The sequence below is a fragment of the Labrus bergylta genome, chromosome 3, assembly GCF_963930695.1.
Source record: "Labrus bergylta chromosome 3, fLabBer1.1, whole genome shotgun sequence".
In the NCBI taxonomy this organism is placed as follows: Eukaryota; Metazoa; Chordata; class Actinopteri; order Labriformes; family Labridae; genus Labrus; species Labrus bergylta.
Window position 1 is genome coordinate 19,519,713 of NC_089197.1, and position 9,520 is coordinate 19,529,232.

The window sequence follows — 9,520 nt, forward strand, 5'->3', positions numbered from 1 at the left end:
ATTATTTACGGGACAGAGTATAAGCAAAGAGACAAGGACAAACTAATTTCTGCATGTTGGACACAGATCAAACCTCATTACGCGCAACAATTACCCAAACACAACTGACTCTGTAGAGACGAAAAACGAAAAGTTAAAGAAATTGGGAACATTTCACAATTAAAGTGAATATTAATACACACAAAAGCTGAAATTTAAGAGACATCTCTCATCATTAATTTGATAAATGAATTGCTATAAATCGTAGCTAGTTATAAGGACACAGTGGCAAAAGGATGACTGCATATTTTTGGCTCTGTGTAATTCTATTGGCTCAGCGATACTTTGGTTTTGTAAAATAGCTGGGAAAATGGAAACAGGAATGAGGCCACATCCTCTCGTGTCAGAGTTTTTTTTAACTTTCTTTAACATGCCAGAATACAGAACCACAGCTGATAGTATTCAACCTATGTCAAACACACACACATGACAGTGAAATATACCAATCAATTTAGACTTTAGAGGTGCAGTCTTCATACAGTGGGGTCATCTGGCATACTTACATTTTTCTCAAATCGCCTTTCCTTCAAAGTAGCCTACTATATACTAATCACGGACACAGCGTATGTAAAAAGATCAGACTTGTTTCAAACGTTTTATCAGATCCCATTAAGTTTTGAAACACAAACACACATGCCCGCACACACACAAACACAACCACACTAGTATTTGTCCAGTAGCCAAGACTCTTCCTCAGATTGCAAACAGATGTTGATTCAAAGGTTAAAAATACTTAATCTCTTCAGCCTGATGTTCTTAATGTTTAGCACTACAGTAGGTTACACATAGCTAATGTTTCACGTATGCTCATGTAGATTTCCATGCCAATATATTCAATTTTCCAAGAAACTTTAATTCAATGCAGGTTTCACTCAGTGATTACATAATTACAAGCAGAGAAACATGGCTCACTTTTACAGATGAAAGCCAAACACCAGACTGAACCGTTATCAGCTCTGAACATTTCAAACTACTTTTCAAACACTCAGTCACCAAAGGCGGACATCTTGTTTGTGCTGTGAGACTGAATAATTATCGCTGTCCAACAGGAGGTATCAGTTTCCACTGTGAGTTTGGCTGCTTTGATGATGACAGAGTGAAGGAACCAAAAGTGCTCTCAGACAATAAGGTCATATCTTAAAGAACAAGGGGATTGCGGAATCTATTTTACTCTTTTAGTTCAGAGTTTTTACTTTGTACTGTATTTTAACCGTGAGGTTTGGTTGTAAAGGAAATACTTTGATAATGCATCCAATCTATAACTTAAGGATTGAGATTCAGTTCAAATTGAACAACTATTGAGGGGGATACTTAGATATTTCATCATCAGCTTTGGCTTCTTTTCATTTTCCTGTAGTTATTCACTTGTAGTGCAGTTATTCACTTGTATGTTCAATTATGTAATAAATATTGTAAGTTTAATGTTATTTGGTCCAAGGTTAAGCTTTACAATACGTGTTGCAACCTATTTTTAATTCTGCATCCTGTTTTAATGCTGTTACTATATAAGTATTGGCTTGAACCTAAATATTATTCCATTGCCTAGTATTACACTATTCTTACTCATGTGTATGTATATATATATATACATATATATACGTTATTATTTTTCATAGTTTTTCACACAGGATTTTTACTTTTCTATACTCAGTCTTTAAAAATGTTGTATTTTCTATTATTGCTGTTTAGGGATGCGCTAATGCATAGGTTTGACATCGGTATCAGCCATGTTGACAGATATTGGCCCATTGGCAAACATTGTGGCAGCGCCAATGTCAGCAGCCGATGTTTATCTGTTTCGTCATATCAATTTAATGCTAGCAACTAGAAAACGTAACTACTAATTCAGAGAAGATGTTTTTTTATTGATAAGATGAAGTCACCTGTTGGACAAACTCTGATCTGTTTTCTTGGTCAAACATTAGAGGCAAAGGTGGCCTAGTACAAGTACCCAAAAGGAGTCATGAAAATCGGCAATCACCTAAAAGTTATTTTGAGCATGAGCCATGATTTTCACAATCGTGCATGTCTAGATTTTCCTTTTTTGGTGGGACAGCAATTTCTTTCCCATTTAATTAATTTACCAACATGTTCTTACATGACAACTAAACTTCCTCTCTTGATTAAATCTTTTAATAAGAGCATGATTAAACATTTAAGTCATTTCTGTTTGTTGATAAACCTTCCAACCTTAAGAACATGTTTCTAGCTATTTTCAAAAAATGAATCAGTTTAAAAGACGCTTACTGTAAATGTATGATAACTGATCTGGGTGATTCTGTTGATCATTTAAGACTTATATACTCAGGTACTGAGGTCTTTCTGAAGCGCTGTTGTTTCCACTGACTGGAACATTTTGACTAGATGCGGATGGTTTCGAGTTGTCAAAGTGCGTTGAAGAATTGGTTTAAGAAACATTATTTATATTATATTAACAGTGACACATTCTGCTGTTGTTTTTGGCTGAAACATGAACTAAAGTATTTTCTCTATTTTACAATCTGTTACAGTTTTCCTCATTATGCAACACTGAAGTCTTGTTCAGCATAATTATTCTCTCATACCATGTTGATGAGGTCTATACCTCCTGTGTTTTTCTTTCTTCTCTCTCTATCGGGTGATCCTTGTGGAATAGTTCATGTCAGAAAACTATTTCCAAATGAAATACTGGAAAGCACTACTGGCTTTCTTTCCAAGTAATGTGTTATAAAAAGGAATATAAGTTTATAAGATTCAACTTTCCAATAGTTTGATAAGGTTTACAAGGTGCAGTCTCTTTACATTCAATTGTTGGGCTAATATTAGAAGCTTTTATGAAGACCTTTCAGATTGTGTTGATTGCCTTGACCCCCGTGGACAAAGCAGTAGCTGACCTCTCTTTTCACATCTGGTTTTGTAATTGTGTAAGTTGTGTTTTCTTCTGAAAAAGCTCAGAGTTAAATGTATGAATGAATCATTTTGAATTTTTGCTGTGGAAAATATCAACAGAGGCAGTGTGCGCAGCATGTGCTATCACTCACTTTGTCTGACACCAACCCTGCAGCAGAGGTTGCAAACATTAAAAATGGCTATAAAGAAGAAATCAATCCTGTCGCTGATGGACTGGTATTATTTTGTAGGTCAGAAAGATTTCAGTCTGTTTCATAATAACCATGTCAAAAAACTTCTCAGAGGAGCTTTAAAAATGTTTTTAAATCCATGCCACTGACAGTCCAGGGAATCTTTAAGTCCAGGGAAATAGACACGCCTTAAACTCCAACGAAATAAAAATGTGGATCTTGAAAGTAACTATTCCTGACATCTGAGAGTTTGAGAGTTTAAAGCTAAGCTATCTGAGAGGCTATAGACAAATTACTGAAGGTAAATGCTAAATGTACATCTAGTGATCCAATGCCAGCAATACTGTGTTTTGGCAAAATGATGCAGAGCAGAATAAAAAAGCAGATGAAGCCTTTTTTTTTGATGTTCATACTTGTACATATATACTGTATTTATTTAAAAAAAGAAATATGAATTGTAAAAGAAACAAGTCAATCAGTGAAACATAAAGCTGCACAGATGTGTCATGTGCAGAGTTAAGTGAGTCATCTTTTATACAGAGAATAATTCTGTCTTTCTGGATCTCAAAAGAACTTTCTGCTTACGAGTGAGTCATCTGATCAGGGAATAGTTTCTTGTGCAACTTCTTTCTCTCTTCTACTAAGCTACACATGAACAGAGCCAGATTTAAAAAGTCTGTAACTGTATGAAAACTCATGATCTTTTACTTTTTTTTCCAGCTGTCGAGCTTCCTGACTTTTATCATGGGACAGTAAGCATGAATGAAAGATTATCTGCACATAAAATCTCCTTCTTCTTGATCTCACTCAAAGTGTGCAATTCCACATGAATTTTATTTTCAAAAAGAAGATAAATCCAGTGCATGTCCTTGACCGGCTTCTACATTTGTCTTCATCATCTCGGAGATATTTCAAGAATATTTATTCCACCACTGAATTTGTCCAGAACATTTTCAAGACTTTGTAATGAGCTCTACAGTTAACTAAGAGGCACAACAGCTGGACACGATGAAAACCAGAACAAGCATTTTTGAAACTCTCAGTCTGTTTTTCTGCTGATACTGTTCAGAGGATTACAACTTGAAAACTTGATAACCTTTCACTTAATACCTGTGCTGTGACCTCACAGCACACCGCCTCCCTGTTCCATATAATCAGCCATTCAGTATAAAAACCTTCTCACCAATGCACTGCTCGCTCTTTCTTTACTGCCTCCTAGCTCCCTTTTTGGATATGTTTGCTGATGCTGAACATTTGACAAGTAGCTGAACTCTGCCATGAATCAACTGAAATGTATTTTTTATCCTCTGTAGTTCAACCTTCATTTTGACTTTAAACATGACCTACCAGAGATATGAATATGAAAAACAGACAATAATTAAACAAGCACGTACATCATTACATCATTACTAAGTTAATAGCAGAGCAGCGGTCGTAGAGCTGTTTGTTCCCTTTTTCCCCACGACAGAACCTGAGCTGAGTTTTAAGAAACTAAAGTTTACAAATATGCTTAAGCAAAAGGTTTTCTGAGGAGATTTTTCTGTTTTTCCTCCTCAAATTTCTTTCTCCTCCAGACCTTCATTTGAGGGGTCTCCAGAGGTCTTGGCGAGGAAAATGGACGACCTTGTTGAACATATATCATCCGTCTTCCAGGTCACACCACATGTTTCTAATCTAGCTCTTAATTCTGCATGTCTTCATGCTTTACTGAGCCGGAGCCGGCTAGAAAACTTGAAGGAAGTGCTATAACCTTTACATGTGCTCTCTATAATGTGTCAGCAGTGAAAAAAACACATGTCCTGTTCTTCTGCTGTTTTAATCGGGGTTTATGCACGGTGTTTTACAGTCTTGTTGGTGGGAATGGGTTTGCACTTCACGTCAAGTGGTTCACTTTCAAATAAATTTCTCTGGGACAGAGAATCCTTCTGCCAAATAAATGTTTTGATTTACAGAAGACATGCACGACATAAGAAAAATATGCTGTGTGCTATTGAATTATTTCATTTTTGGGAAAACAATGTGTTGTTATAAATAAACAAATATTAAAGAGTAAGTATATGTTATTCCTCAGAGTTTCTATGCCTGTCTTTCTTCTCTTGGTGTTGTGTTTTACACAATAGTCTTTTGCAGAATGAGAAAGCAGCTGTTGTTTTCATGAAATCATTTCCCCTATCTTTCTATGAATTCTCTTGTATGTATTTTTGTGTGTTGTGAATGCTCATGTGTGGTTCATGTCCTTACATAATTAGCAATGGTTCTTGTTTTGTAAATGCAAAATGTTTAGCGTGATGTCAGGCTGTGGCTTCCAATGCTGTCATATATCAATGATATACAATGTTACAATAAAACACAGTGTTCAACCTGAAACATGTTAATGATTAGATGAACAGTCTATCAACCCTCAGCCTGTCAGTGTTGTTCACATCCTCTATGATTCATCCGCTCTTATTTGACAGTAAATAAACATCTCGATGTGCCCCTCCTTTAACCTCCAATTGCACTTGGAGGTTGGGACACGAACACAACCAGTTTGATTTGGTTGGCTTTGGATGTGAGTAATGTTGCCCAGTCTAATAACAACATGCTAAATAAACGACCAAACTGTTCTGATCCTGTAAGACTAAAGTGTCACTTCCAGGACTGTTTTGACAATATCATAAGAGAATGAAAAGGTTCTGTTGTCAAGTTAAAGGAACAAATCTGAATCTGAAATGATCCATCATTTAATCATTTGAATTTGATTGCTTTCTTACACAACTTCACTATATAAGATATGATAATATCTACAGTCCATACACTGTGAATGAAAAATAAATAAATAATTCCCATAGCTAAGTCCAAAGTTATACAGTTTAAAAGTCTTGGTTAGAAAAATCAAGTATTATGAGTTTTCATCATGAAACACAAAGAGGGAAATGCTACACTTTGGAGGCTGATTATTTGTCAAACTCAAACAAGAACATGATGTATGTCCCTTTGGATAAAAGTGTCTGCTCAGTGAATTGTAGAATAATGTATTGATTTTAATTTACAAATTAAAAACATGAATATTGTTTAAAGACAGACATGAAAATAAGTGGTCCAATCCTTCACCCCGTAGAGCTGAGATAGAAAAGGCACACAAAGTCTCAGTGCTAGTGACTGCATGTTTAGAGACAGACATGAAATGTTTCTGCAGAGCAGATTAGGACAGAGAGGAAACAAAGGTTAGGCAGAGAGCACTGGGGGTTTGCTGTTGGTCCCTTTAATGGCTCTACCAGTGAAAGTATGCAGAGCAACTTCTGCTACTGTCATTAGGGGCCAGGGATCACACAGAGGGAGAGAGCCAGCTCTCATTTCTTTAGGTGAGTCCTCTGGAATAAAAAAGTCAGATTCAGATTCCAGGAAACAGCACAGACATTTTACAGTCAATGCATTTGAATTTTGGGGAAGAACGTCATTTTTGAGTGTACTAGACAACACTGATCAAGAAGGACAACTTCCATAAGCAGGACATGTTTCTCACTGAGGATGAAATAGTTTAAGATCATAGAGAGCCCCAAAAGAAAACATACCAAATATTTTGATCTTTCTTCTCAAATAAGCAAAACAAATATGCATAAATCGTCAGTTTGTTTTATTACTTAAGTAAAATTACAAAATGACTGGTATTTAAGATAACTTAAATATGACCAAAATTAAAAGTATGTTGTGGAACGATCCATATCAGTTAGATTATTAATTAACTATTTATTATTAAATAACTATTATAAAACAATGAATGTATCACTAATGTTGCAGCTGGTGAAAGTTGAAAGTTAAAATATCATTTATTAGTTACAAACATTTGTATTATTCATCTTAATATGTAAAATGATTAAAAGAAGATGTTTGAGTACATAGAATCAAAATTAAAAATGTTTTATTAAAACAAGCTGTTTCTGATGTCAACCCCCAGCAGATTTTTTAAATCTTACAGGATTTTTTTTCATATCTTAAAATTATTTTAAAACTATTATTTTACTTCAGAATAATGATATAAAATAGCCAAGTCGGCCATATTAGTAAAACTATATATATATATAAATATATATATATATTTATACATATATACATATATATATATACATATATACATATATATATATATATATATATACATATCCCATTGACTGTAAATAAACATGGACAAAGCCCATTGGTTTCTGAAGGGTGGTTTTGGACAACAATCACGCTCCTAATTGTGCATAATTCGTACTCTGAAAAAAATCTAAACTGGTGAGTTACCAAAAGCACCAAATTTTAATTTATCGCATTGTGCAGCAGAATTGTATTAATAATTGTATATTTATTACATATGTGATTAGTTTGGATTATACAATACCTATTTCTTTAGCATGTAAGCAACTTTTGGTATGGTAGAAATTAAGTTTGAACTAGAGTATAGTTCACACCCTTTAGGCGTAACCAATGAAAATATGTCTGATTTATGGCAATGCATCATATTCTTTTTCTTTTTTTTTCACATCTTCCTCTGAAAAATTAATGTTGGTTGAACAAGTAGGTTACAGAATTTCAGAGGCATCAAATAAAAATACACAGTACTCTTCTTAAAACTTGTTCCTGGATATAGAACTTTAATAAATCCACGTGTACTCTCTCAGTCGCAGCATAAACCCTGCTGTAGATGAATGATTGAAGCATTGTAATAAAACCAAACTGAGAAAAATGTATTTAATTGACTGTTGATTGAAGCCTTTACTGATGATGTTAACTGAGGTTTGGTGAATACCTGCCTGACGACAGACAGCCATACATTCTGACAAAGTGCTGCTTGTTTAGAGGAAACCAAAAAAGGAAAATCTTTTTTAAATCACTTTCATAAAGAACAGTGTCTTATTTGATGTGATTTCTTAGACATTGATCAACATAATTTAGCTGACAAGAATCCAGTTACGTTCTGTTTGTTAGAGAGTCGGCTGTGTGTCCAGTCTTGTTGCCTGGCAACCAAACTTTGTGTGTTTGTGCGTCCTTTCTCTCACTTCCCTCATTTTTCCGCCTTCTCTCCCATCACCTCTGTCATCCTTGTTTACAAAGACATAAAGTCTTTGGAGGAGCAAAAACGTGCCATAAAGTTGTCCTCACTAAACGGCTTGTAAATGTTAGAAAAATACAACCCTGAAGAAAGCGACTGTCCACTCTGACTATAGGTGATGAGACAAGAAACCCTCCTGACATCTGGAGTCTGTGTAGTGTAGGCCAGCAGATTCCTGTTTTTGGCAAATGTATAATTTATATTAATGTCAGCTATATTGATGAGTTTCATGAAGAATTCACTTGAAGTGTAAGATAAATGTGTTTTCCTAAGAAGGCTCGTAAACAATGCTGTACAATTAATTAAATTCACTTGTTATGAAACAATGTTGTACAATTAGTTTTGTTGATTTCAGATATAAGGAACAAAGCATACCAAACTAAATTGACCATTTTAATAAAAACATGTGCTCACATACCTTCAGGACAAACATCGACAATGAATACAGCAGTTTGAGTGTTTTTCCACAAGTTGTTCTGAGAAAACGACTGAATTAAAGGTGTGTGGCTTCACCAGCAGTGACTTCCCCGGAGGGTTGCTTTGGTCCTTCATTAATTGCCTCCTGAATTGACCACACATTCACTCTTTCCTCACAGCAAACCACTTCATGCTGACAGTAATTGGTAGAAGGTGAACAATAAAGATGTGTTGAACAGAGTTGTTTATCCTTCTTTCAAGAAACCGTTTCTTCACAACCTTTTCATCTAGCCTCTGTACACTTGTCCTTAATGTCACCAGTAGTTACCTAACGTTGATGTTTATTTGTCCCTTCACCTGGCCTGGGAACAGGAAGCAGCCAGGAAACACTGAAGTACAGAACTAGGTAATGTTTTTCCTTGCTGAATGTTCCTTGCCTTGTAATTGACACGATGAGGTCAGCTAATGAATGTTGTGTGGAAAAACAACAGATACTGACAGGATCTCTAGCAGACATGACTGAAACAAGTGTACTTTCATAATCATCCTCTCAGTGTTTCTTCGTCTATACCTGTAAAACATAGACCAAGAGAAAAGGAATATTTGGACCCATGAGGATAAGACATTGTATGATCTTGTTAGAGTTCAACACTATAGATGGTTATGGATGTTTCACAATGAAACAATGTAAGATATAAACGGAATACAATTCAATATTTATTATAGCCACCACAAAAATCATTTGTGAGTTTATCAAATTACTTACTACTGTTAAGATATAATAAACCAATCTCTTCTTGCATAACTGCGTAACTGTGGAATCTGCCACACACAACTCCTGCTATCAAGCAGCTGCCTGACAGCTGTAGCAAATGTCAGCCTACAGCACAAAGCACATGACAGAAGTAGTTCACTTTCAGCTTGTGAAATA